Here is a 12,881-nt window from a genome sequence, read left to right on the forward strand (position 1 = left end):
TGTTCTCCATAGTGGCTATACCAATTTACATTCCTACCAACAGTGTAGGAGGGTTCCCTTTTCTCCACACCCTGTCCTGTTTGTAGACTTTTTGATGATGGGCATTCTGACCAGTGTGGGGTTGTTGTAGTTTTAATTTGCATTTTTCTAATGCTTAGCGATGTTGAGCATCTTTTCATGTGCCAATTGGCCATCTGTATGTCTTCGGAGACATGTCTATTTAGATCTTCTGCCCATTTTTTGATTGGGTTGTTTTCTTGATATTGAGCTGCAAGAGCTGTTTGTATATTTTGTAGATTAATCCCTTGCTGGTTGCATCTTTTGCAAGTATTTTCTCCCATTCTGTGTGTTGTCTTTTTGTTTTGTTTATGGTTTCCTTTGCTGTGCAAAAGCTTTTAAGTTTAATTGGGTCCCATTTGTTTATTTTTGTTTTTATGTTCATTACTCTAGAAGGTGGATCCAAGTAAGTCAGTCTTTTTAACAATCCAATCTGACAGTCTCTTAATTGGTATAGATTATTTACATTTAATGTAATTATGGATATGATATGTTCCTTTGTTCCCCATTTACTGCCTTTTTTGGACTAGGTGAATATATTTTAGTATTCTACTTTAAATTTATCTTTGGCCCTTTTTTTGGGCTGCATCTCTTTGCATTATTTTTTAGTGGTTGCTTGAGATCTTCTCATGACAACTTGAAATGTGCCTAGTTTGAATTGAAGTGTGCAGTAAATATAAAATACACACTAGATTTAAAAGACTTACTACCACAAAAATAATATAAAATGTCTCATTTAATACATTTTTTATTGATTATATGTTGCAGTATTAATATTTGGACATAATAGGATTAGTAAAATTTATGAAATTGATTTTATCTGTTTTAACTTTTAAAATATGGCTACTAGAAAATTTAAAATTATATATGCAGCTCACATTATATTTCTGTTGGACAGTACTGCTCTAGGGATCATAATATATATGCCAGAAGATTTACTTAGAATTCATATTTACCGGTTGAACTAAATGCAGAAGCCCTGTAATTCCCCAGTGACATTTATCTTATGTTGTTGTATGTATTACACATATACATGCAATGAAAACCCCATTAGACAATTATGCAATTTTTGCTTTCAATAATCATATACTTTTTAAAAGGACTTTAGAGGAGAAAAAGTAGTTTCTTAAATATTCCTAAATATTTACTATTTTGTTGTTGTTCTTTGTTAATGAAACTTCAGTTTTCTCTCGTGTTATTTCTCTTCAGCCTGAAGCACTTCCTTTAGCCTGTCTTTTAAAGTAGCCCTGCTGGTGATAAATTTTCTTAGTTTTTCTTCACTGAAATGTCTTTTCCATTTTCATTTTGTTTTTCTTTTGAGTTAGTCTTATTTGATATACACAAAACTTTGTCAGTTTTTAAATTTGTGCCTTTCACCAAGTTAGGGAGGTTTTTTGGACGTTATTTCTTGAAATATTTTTTCCTGTTCCAATCTCTTTCTCCTTTTTCTGGACATGATTAGAACTTTGGATGTTGTCCATAGGACCCTGAGACTCTTCATTTTCTTTCAGTCTTTTATTTCTCTGTTCTTCAAATTAGATCACTTCTATTGTATCTTCACATTCACTGACTCATTCGTTTGCATTTCCATCCTGTTGTTGAGATCTTATTTCAGACATTGTAGTTTTCACTTCTGAAATTTCCATTTGTTTCTTTTTTTTTTTTAAATATAGTTACTATTTATCTGTTGAACCTGTGTCTTGCTATTCATTTCTAAAGTGTTACTTTTTTCCCCATGGAGCATAACTTATTTATATATTTAGTTTAAAATCATGCCTGACAAATGTGTTGAGTAAATATTATCTAAGGTTATTATACATATTAATAAATCATTCATTCAAAGCTGTTTATTGGGCACTCATTTGAAGGCATGGTGCTGGATCCTGGGTTATATAGTGAATAAGGCAGATAACAGCTTAATAATTTTATAGTCATTTGAGTCATTAAGGGTGTTACTGCTTCTCATTGTTTGAATATTTTTAATATTTAGTGACTTGGATTAATATTTGTTTTATTTTCTGGCAAAAGGCTAGTGAGTTCCAATCCTACTACTTACCACTGGCTTTGAGACCTTGGACAAGTTACTTAATTTCACTGTATGTAAAATGGAGATACCTTCTTCAAAAAATACTGTAACAGTTAAATGAGATAACTTATGATATATCAGAAAGTAATGGCTACACCAGGACCAGATGGCTTCACAGGCAAATTCTATCAAACATTTAGAGAAGAGCTAACACCTATTCTTCTCAGACTCTTCCAAAATATAGCAGAGGGAGGAACACTCCCAAACTCATTCTACGAGGCCACCATCACCTTGATACCAAAACCAGACAAAGATGTCACAAAAAAAAACTACAGGCCAATATCACTGATGAACATAGAGGCAAAAATTCTTAATAAAATACTAGCAAACAGAATCCAACAGTACATTAAAAGGATCATACACCATGATCAAGTGGGGTTTATCCCAGGAATGCAAGGATTCTTCAGTATACGCAAATCATTCAATGTGATACACCATTTTAACAAATTGAAGGATAAAAACCGTATGATAATCTCAGATGCAGAAAAAGGTTTTGACAAAATTCACCACCCATTTATGAAAAAAACCCTCCAAAAAGTAGGCATAGAGGGAACCTACCTCAACATAATGAAGGCCATATATGACAAACCCACAGCCAACATCGTTCTCAATGGTGAAAAACTGAAACCATTTCCTCTAAGATCAGGAACAAGACAAGGTTGCCCACTCTTACTGCTATTATTCAACATAGTTTTGGAAGTTTTAGCCACAGCAATCAGAGAAAAAGAAATAAAAGGAATCCATATTGGAAAAGAAGAAGTAAAACTGTCGACTGTTTGTAGATGACATGATGCTATACATAGAGAATCCTAGAGATGCTACCAGAAAACTACTAGAGCTAATCAATGAATTTGGTAAAGTAGCAAGATACAAAATTAATGCACAGAAATCTCTTGCATTCCTGTACACTAACGTTGAAAAATCTGAAAGAGAAATGAAGGAAACTCCCATTTACCGTTGCAACAAAAAGTATCAAATACCTAGGAATAAACCTACCTAAGGAGACAAAAGACCTGTATGCAGAAAACTATTAAGACACTGATGAAAGAAATTAAAGGTGATACAAACAGATGGAGAGATATACCATGTTCTGGGATTGGAAGAATCAACATTGTGAAAATGACTGTACTACCTAAAGCAATCTACAGATTCAGTGCAATCCCTATCAAATTACCTATGGCATTTTTCACAGAAATAGAACAAAAAATTTCACAATTTGTATGGAAACACAAAAGATCCCGAATAGCCAAAGCAGTCTTAAGAAAGCAAAACGAAGCTGGAGGAATCAGGCTCCCTGACTTCAGACTATACTACAAAGCTACAGTAATCAAGACAGTATGGTACTGGCACAAAAATAGAAATATAGATCAGTGGAACAGGATAGAAAGCCCAGTGATACATCCACGCACATATGGTCACCTTATCTTTTTTTTTTTTTTTTTTTTTTTTGGTCACCTTATCTTTGATAAAGGAGGCAAGAATATACAATGGAGAAAAGACAGTCTCTTCTATAAGTGGTGCTGGGAAAACTGGACAGCTACATGTAAAAGAATGAAATTAGAACACTCCCTAACACCATACACAAAAATAAACTCAAAACTGATTAAAAAGCTAAATGTAAGGCCAGACACTGTAAAACTCTTAGAGGAAAACATAGGCAGAACACTCCATGACATAAATCACAGTGAGATCCTTTTTGACCCACCTCCTAGAGTAAGAGAAATAAAAACAAAAATAAGCATGTGGGACCTAATAAAACTTATAAGCTTTTGCACAGTAAAGGAAACCATAAATAAGACGAAAAGAGAGCCCTCAGAATGGGAGAAGATATTTGCAAATGAAGCAACTGACAAAGGATTAATCTCCAAAATATACAAAGCAGCTCATGCAGCTCAATATCAAAAAAACAAACAACCCAATCCAAAAGTGGGCAGAAGACCTAAATAGACATTTCTCCAAAGAAGATATACAGATTGCAAACAAACACATGAAAGGATGTTCCACATCACTAATCATTAGAGAAATGCAAATCAAAACCGCAATGAGGTATCACCTCACACCGGTCAGAATGGCAATCCATCAAAAAATCTACAAACAATAAATGCTGGAGAGGGTGTGGAGAAAAGGGAACCGTCCTGCACTGTTGGTGGGAATGTAAAGTGATACAGCCACTATGGAGAAAAGTATGTAGGTTCCTTAAAAAACTAAAAACAGAACTACCATATGACCCAGCAATCCCACTACTGGGCATATACCCTGAGAAAACCATAATTCAAAAAGAGACATGTACTGCAATGTTCATTGCAGCACTGTTTACAATAGCCAGGACATGGAAGCAACCTGAGTGTCCATTGACAGGTGAATGGATAAAGAAGATGTGGCACATATATAAATGGAATATTAGCCATAAAATGAAACAAAATTGAAATATTTGTAGTGAGGTGGCTGGACCTAGAGTCTGTCATACAGAGTGAAGTAAGTCAGAAAGAGAAAAACAGATACCGTATGCTAACACATATATATGGAATCTAAAAAAAAAAAAAAAGTGGTTCTGAAGAACCTAGGGGTCGGACAGGATTAAAGACATCAACGTAGAGAATGGACTTGAGGACACAGGGAGGGGGAAGGGTAAGCTGGGACAAAGAGAGAGAGTGGCATGGACCTATATACACTACCAAATGTAGATAGCTAGTTGGAAGCAGCTGAATAGCACAGGGAGATAAGCGAGGTGCTTTGTAACCACTTAGAGGGGAAGGGTAGGGAGGGTGGGAGGGAGACACAAGAGGGAGGGGATATGGGGACATATATATACATATAGCTGATTCACTTTGTTATACAGCAGAAACTAACACACATTGTAAAGCAATTAATACTGCAATAAAGGTGTTAAAAAAAAAGAGAAAGTAATGGCTAGAAACAGTGTGAAAATCACAGCCAAAAGTCCAGTTCTTGGGGCATTTGAAGCCCCAAAAATAAGATTAAATTTCGGAGAGAATCCCAGTATCTGCCCATGCCTGATGCTAGCATGGAAAAGTGTTGTGTTTTTTTTTCGCTTTTTTTAAAAGTAAGTTTTCATGGTATGTAATAACATTTCTAGGTTAGAATAGTAGTGTATCATAGGAGTAGGATTGTGAAATGCCTCTTTAAATTATGTGTGAAAAATTCATTTGAGAACGCATTCATCATATACTTACATAACATAATAAAATTGTGTTTATCTCTGAGATGGCTACCTAGGTTGAGTTTAAGAAATTCTGATAATAGGCATAGCTAGAGTAAAGAGAGAGTGGATGTCCTGTGTACTCTACATAACAGTTGCTCCCCCCTCCCCCCGTATTAGTTTCACTATAGCAACTTGTACCAATTTGGAAGGGATTAGTACAAAGGAAGTGACATTTCTTGAGGAACCAGTCAAAGAATGACATTTAACATCTGTGCAAAAAAGATACTGATTTCTAGAGTTGAAATTCTATAATGTAAGGTTTTTATAATCTTGTTTAAACAGAACAGAGCAATATTTCAGAAGCAATGTTTTTGAACCTTGTCCTTTTACCCCCACTGCTGTAGATGAAATTCATTTCCATTCCTCTGTAACAAGCATTTGTGTGTGGTATTTTATTGTGTTTCCTCTCCTATAATTCTTAGGATTTGTTTATTTGGGAATGTTTCCTGTGCCTTACATAATTTTCCCATCTCCTTTTTTGGGAGGTAGGTAGACAGGGATTACCATTTAAATTCAGGAGTCTCTCTAAGGTAGATTAAAGGTTAAATTAAAGAAATGGTCTATAGTTTTCCTGTTTGGGGTTAGAAGAAAAGTATAAAAAGACTCCAGTTCTTTCTCTACTTCCTTGCTTCCTTCCAGGATCCCCTTTCCTCTTGGTTATTCTGCCCAGATATGAGAGTACATTGCTCTTGATCCCAAGGGCTCCTGTAGTCCTCTTGGGAGGTTTGTTGTGAGGTGAGTCTCTGACATCTCATTGTTCTTTTTGCTTTTTTGTCTCTAGTAGGCATAAGGTTTAATCTTCTAAATGTAAACTCTACTTTTCCAGACTTGTAACTCTTGCCTTCAGCAGACCTGTAATAAATGTTGAGGAATGGGTGATGGAAAGAAACAAAAATGTAAGAGCTTTAGGTTTGCCTTTATCATTTAAATTAGTGCTTTAGTAAATGGGGTTGAGAAAATGGAGGTGAGAATCTCAAGGACAAATGAAGATTACATAATCACTTCCTTCTTCTATTCTCTCCTCCATACCTTAGGCAGGGGTGGGATTTACTAGAGAAGAACTGCATAAATATATATTGAAATTATTAGAGTACATATAACATGCTGCTGTTCTATAATTGTTTCTCATTTGGAGAAATAGTGGAAGCCTGTCATATTATTATGGTATCTTTATCAAACTCTTTAGGGTTAAACTATCCAAGCATGTAGAAGGCACTCATTTTTCTTTTTTAATTAAAGTACTGCATTGTAGGAATAATCTTCTCATAGAGTGGACAACTGTCACATAAGAGTAACCCAACTGGGAGCCATCTATAGTGCCTGTCTTCCCCCATACAATGAAAAACCTGCTAGCTCTATACCATCACTAGGGTCTTAGAACGGATCTCTTTTTATAGTTCTGTCTTAGAATTTAGTGGGGTTGTGAAGTTGTGTCTGTTGCTTTTAATCTCTGTGTCTCCCCAAGCAATAGGTATGTGTTGTCTGTGAGACCTTTCAGTGCTACAGAAATACAGGAACCCTCAGATACCTCCTCTCAAGCTCAAATGTGGTGATGTAATTTGGGTGGTCTTTGTGTTGGCGATAAAGACTGAGAGTATGAGTGCAGTCGTCAGTGAAAAAGTACCTTTGTTGAAAAAGTTGATTTATAAATATTCTTGCCCATGATTGCTCTGTCATGTTAGTCTTTACTTTTAAAAACATTTTAACATTTATTAACATATAGTAAAATTGACCTTTTTGGGGTATGTAGTTCTGTGAACTTTAATACATGTATAGATTTTTATTACTACCACCAGAGTCAGGATTCAGAATGGTTCCATCACCCCCAGAAAACTCCCTTGTGCTATCTTTGTAGTCTAACCTTCCCCTGACCCACCAGGCAGCCACTGATAATGGTTCTTCATTACTACAGTTTTGACTTTTTGAGAATGTACTATAAATGCAATTATGTATCAGTAGTAGGTAATCTTTTGAGACTGGCTTCTTTCACTCAGTATATTGCCTTTAAGATTCATGTAAGTTGTTGAGTGAAACACCAGTTCATTTCTTGTCGTGGCTGAGTAGTATTCCACTGTATGGATGAATGTATCATAGATTGTTCATTTTGATGAGATCTAGTATATCAATTTGTTCTTTTCTTGTACTGTTTTTGTCTGGTTTTGGTATCAGGGTAATGCTGGATTCATAAAATGAATTGGGAAGTATTTATCTTCCAAACTCTGGAAGAGATTGTGTTATTGAAATGTTTAGTAAAATTCACCAGGAAAATTGTCTGGGGCCGGAGGTTTCTTTTTTGTAAGACTTTTAACTACAAATTCAGTTTCTTTAAATAGTACCGGGGCTATTCAGTGCTATTCTATTTAATTAGTCTTGCTAGAGGTTTCAGTTTTATTGATCATTTCAAAGAATGAGCTTTTGGTTTTATTGATTTTTTTTTTTTTCTGTTTTTCTGTTTTCAGTTTCATTGATTTCACATTTGTTCTTTAAGGATAATTTCACTAGCTTGAAGATTTTAGGTTTTTAAAGTTATTTTCCATTTTAAACTAAGAATGTTGTTTCACTTCCTTCTGGCCTGTGTCATTTCTGATGAGAAATCAGTAGTTATTCAAATCATTAACCTATCTTCCCCACATAAGTAATGTATTGTTATTTCAATCTACTTGTAAGATTTTTTTCCTTTGTAATTTTCAGCAGTTTGTCTGTGATGTGTCCAGGAATGAATTTCATTGGAACTATCCTGTGTGAGGTTTATGAGCTCCTCGCATGTAGAGGTTTATGTCTTTCAACAAATTTGGGGAGTTTCCAGCTATTATTTCTTATTATTACTCTCCTTTCCTCTCCCCCCACCCCCAGCCCCACCCCACACCCACAGTCATTTTCCTCCCCTTCTTGAGCTCTTGACAAGAATGTTAGGGTTTTGGCATTGTTCCACAGTTTCCTGAGGCACTAATGATTTTTTTTTTTCCCTATGTTTTTCTCTCTGTTGTTTAGATTGGGTAATTTCTGTTGCTCTGTCTTCCAAGTTCACTGACTTTCCATTCTGCTATTGAGTCTGTGCAGTGTATTTTCTATTTCAGTTATTGCATCTTTCAGTTCTAAAATTTTCATTTGGTGGCACTTTATTTCTTTGCTGTGATTTTTCTAGCTTTCCATTTGTTTCAAGAGTATTTGATTTTACTTGTTGGAACATTTTTATTACCTGCTTTAAATCTTTGTCAGACAATTCACCCAATGCTGTAATATCTGTGTCTTCGTGGTGTTGGTTTCTGTGGGTTGTCTTTTCCCATGAGTGTTTGAGATTTTCCTGGTTCTCTGTATGCCAAGTAATTTTGGACATTTTGAACAACTTACAGGTTACTGTCTCAAGCTCTTTCCTGTCTGTTATATCCATGGTATTTTCTAGATCCCTGGAACATCCCCCCCCCCCCCACCCCACACACACTTTTCTGTCTTCTGGCTAGAAAGCTCAGTCTTTGTTTACTCCACTGTGGTGTATACTTTCCACAGTTGCATCTGGAGCCAAATGACAGGAAGACAGGAGAAAAATCAATGAGATTAGCCCAGAGTTTCTTCAGTCAGAGAGTATGGTACCTTTCCCTTAGAGTTTTAGGCTTCTGCTGACCCTGCTGCTGTCACTGTTGGAGCCATCGCCACCACAGAATTGCTTGGGAACTGGGGCATGGGGAATGAAGGACAGAAAGAAAAAAAAAGATTTCCTTCACTCTTGAGTATTGGGAGGCCCCTTTCCTACTCCTTGGGCAGAGCTAGAGGCCTTTTCTTAGAGTGCTAGCCCGCGCGCACGCTCTCTCGCTCTCGCGCGCTCTCTCTCTCTCTCTCTCTCTCTCTCTCACTAGTGGTCACTTTATAGGTTTCAGGCTTCATGAAGCCTAGGCTGGAGGGAAAATTGGATGGGGAAGAAGTTATAAATGCACTACCAGTTTGATAATATATCAGATTTTGGGCTTTTCCCCAATCTACCTGTTATTGCTTACCTTTTAATTTTCAGTTAACTGCTCCATTTATTCTGTTTAGGTTTTATAGTTTCATTCAGTGAGATTAACAAGGTAGAATGTGCTTATTCCATTTTACACAGAATGGAAACTTCCCAGTCTCACTTATTATCTGTTTTAGAATGTCATGGCAACTTGAATCTCCTTATTTTGTAGTTAAATATGGTTTGTCAATTATATCTTATTTTTTTCAACATATATGTGATCCTGCCATGTATAACAGTGCAAGTTTTGTCAAGGAGATGATGCTACATTAAGTGTAGAAGGAAATGGGAACATTAATTTTTCTTTTAGAGTAATAGCATAGATTTCATGAACTCTTACCAAAATTATATTACATTTGAAAAACTGTTTTCCTATTTTCAATTTAATCTATGTTTTCTGCCTGAGGATTTCTGGCTTGCCTTTCACTTTGGAAATGTTTTAGTTTTTATTCATTTTAACCTTTTAAAAATGATTCGTTTCAATAATTAGGTTATTGGTCATCATAGAGCATAGTATGAGGTGACATCCTTCATATTAGTGGAGTCTTTTGGCACTCACTTCCTGTTGCAGACACTGTAAGAATGTTAGAGACATTCTGAAGGCATATCTTTACTTCCTGGATCGATATATGAAGCTGCTTTTATTATAAAACCTATAAATGTGGATGACTTCAGGTTCTTTATTTTCAGTTTACCTAGTAAACCACAAGACATAGGATTATCTGTTCATCAGTGAATGGTGCTGAGAAAACAAGCCTTTTTTTGGATATAGGTCCAGAATGAAGGAGTTGAATATGGAAAGATTCCTCAGAATTGCTACTGTTGATAAACTGCTGACAAGCAACCAAGTCACTGATAACCCTGTCAAAAACTGAACTAGATAGAAAGTATTTCCAGGGCCTGATATGCAATAGTAACTGAAAGAAGAGTATGTGTCTTAGTCTGTTTGGGTTGCTATAACAAAATACCAAGACTGCGTGGCTTGTAAAGAACGAAATTGGGACTTCCCTGGTGGCTCAGTGGTTAAGAATCCACCTGCCAGTGCAGGGGACACGGGTTCAAGCCCTGTTCCAGGAAGATCCCACATGCCATGGAGCAACTAAGCCTGTGTGCCACAACTACTGAGCCTGCACTCTAGAGCCTGCGAGCCACAACTGCTGAGCCCGCGTGCCACAACTACTGAAGCCCGTGTGCCTAGAGCCCATGCTCCACAACAAGAGAAGCCACCGCAATGAGAAGCATGTGCACTGCAACAAAGAGTAGCCCCCGCTCACTGCAACTAGAGAAAGCCTGCGCACAGCAACGAAGACCCAACACAGCCAAAAATAAGTAAATTAAAAAAAAAAAAAGAATGAAATTATTTCTAGAGGCTAAAAGTTCAGGATCAGGGTGCTAGTATGGTTGGGTGAGGGCCCTCTTCCAGGTCTCAGACTTTCCCTTGAATCCTCACATGGTGGAAGGGATTAGGGATCTTTTTGGAGCCTCTTTTATATGGCACTAATCCCTTTCATGAGGGTTCCACCCTCTTAAGCACATCCCAAAGGCCCCCCATTATTAATAATACCATCACCTTTAGGGACAAGGATTTCACCATGAATTTTGGGAGGATATAAACATTAAGACCATAGCAGTGTGTAAATGAATCCAATAAAACAAAAATTGATTGAGTTTTATATCCATTTCAGTTTTACTGTTGGTTGGTATTTATAAAGGTGGGGTGAAATACAAAGTATTGGCAGGAATGAAAATTTTCTTGCTGTTTTTGTAAATAGATATCCTAATTTGTTGGTTCTCCATTGAATTATTTTCTGATTAAGAGTTTTTTTTTTTTTTTAAAGATTTATTGATTGATTGCTTGCTATGTTGGGTCTTCGTTTCTGTGTGAGGGCTTTCTCTAGTTGCGGCAAGCGGGGGCCACTCTTTATCGCGGTGCGCAGGCCTCTCACTATCGTGGCCTCTTGTTGCGGAGCACAGGCTCCAGACGCGCAGGCTCAGTAGTTGTGGCTCACGGGCCCAGTTGCTCCGCGGCATGTGGGATCTTCCCAGACCAGGGCACGAACCCGTGTCCCCTGCATTAGCAGGCAGATTCTCAACCACTGCACCACCAGGGAAGCCCTAAGAGTTTTATTTTTAGCTAAAAAGTCTGATGTTGAAAAAATACGTAACTTGTGATCATGAATAGAGAGAAATTGGTGTGTTGAAGGGCAAACACTTTGTTTATTAAAGACCTGTAAATTATTTTTTTTAATTCATTACATTCAGTTAGATATTAACATACTCAGATCATTGTATGAAAATGTACTATGTTATAAAATTTGAAGAAAGAGAAAAGATACTTTTCTCTACCTATATGTCTAAACATTAGTCTGAAAAGCTTTTTCTGGGGATAAAACTTTATTGTGTGGGATCAGGTACAGCGTGTGTTTCATGTTTGCCTAATGGTCACTCCCATAGAGGAAGTGTAAAATAGTCAGAAAATAACCTTACCTGTTTGCATATATCCTTCGTTTGTTTTAAAAATTAAAATCCTCACTATCATGTTTAAATTGACAATTCCATTTTTGAGTCCTTTAGAGATGGAAATGCTATAATGGTACAGAATAGTTGGGTGGGGGTAGAAAAATACATTTTAAATTCATTTGGTCTTCATTGGGAAGCCTTTTTTACAAAGGCATATGTTGCAAGGATACATCGGTGCTCATTGTGTGCTTCTATAATGTCCTGTGCTGATCGCCATTACAGCATCTGTTATACTCTATTGTTATTGATTTTTGTTTTTGTTTTTATCAGGTGTGTCAGTGCTTAAGGCCTAGTGGTACCTTGAAAATATGGAGCAGTGACTAAATATTTAACAAATAGAGAGAGAGAGAGAGGGAGGGAGGGAGGGAGAGAGAGAAAGAGAAGTAAAGAGGCAGGCTGTAGAAATGTGGGGAGCCCAGTGTGGGGCCGGTTGAAAAAGAAGAGAAAAAAAAGAGAAAAGTGATTACTGGCTAAGGATACCTAAAATCTGGAGTTCAGGAAGTAATTTAAATACTAGTAGTTGAATTTCTGGGCTCTTTAAATATCTTTTTGTATATCTTTTTCTAAATTGCATTCTTAGGTGGTAAGCCTAAGTGTATTTGTTGGGGTAGATTTTCTTCTAATTCTCCATTACTCTGTTTTCAGTCGGTTTTCTCCTATATGCTGAAATGTGTTTTCTTGTGCTTCTCCCTCCCTGAACAAAATGTTTTCATTATTGTTTGCTTCCAGTACATATGTGTGTCTTCATATCTGCAGGTATATAGTCACTCTGTCTAAATGTTTTATGTTCTAGATAAATTATACTCACATCTGGGGCCCTCTGTAATAAGTACTTCTTTATACTTTCCTAGTCTCCTTTCTTCTGTACCCAAGTTAAATAAGGGAGCAGCTAGGTGAAAATGAAATGAAATAGGACTAATTTTCATAATTCCCTCTCCAGAAAAGTTTGATGGAAAGCCGATTACCTGACTGCTCGACCTGAAGAATCTTAAGGGTAAGAA

General features: G+C 36.6%; 1 protein-coding gene across 5 annotated transcripts in view; it reads left to right on the top strand.

Annotated features, from left to right (window-relative positions):
- SCAF11 (SR-related CTD associated factor 11) overlaps positions 1–12,881 on the top strand; it is an 80,347-nt gene that overhangs the window by 9,410 nt on the left and 58,056 nt on the right. For all 5 annotated transcript variants that reach the window (XM_057556068.1, XM_007179227.2, XM_007179226.2 and 2 more), the window contains exon 2: positions 12,821–12,874. The gene's annotated coding sequence lies outside the window, so the exon portion shown is untranslated. The remainder of the gene's footprint in view (positions 1–12,820; positions 12,875–12,881) is intronic.

This window comes from Balaenoptera acutorostrata, chromosome 11 (assembly GCF_949987535.1).
Source record: "Balaenoptera acutorostrata chromosome 11, mBalAcu1.1, whole genome shotgun sequence".
Lineage (NCBI taxonomy): Eukaryota > Metazoa > Chordata > Mammalia > Artiodactyla > Balaenopteridae > Balaenoptera > Balaenoptera acutorostrata.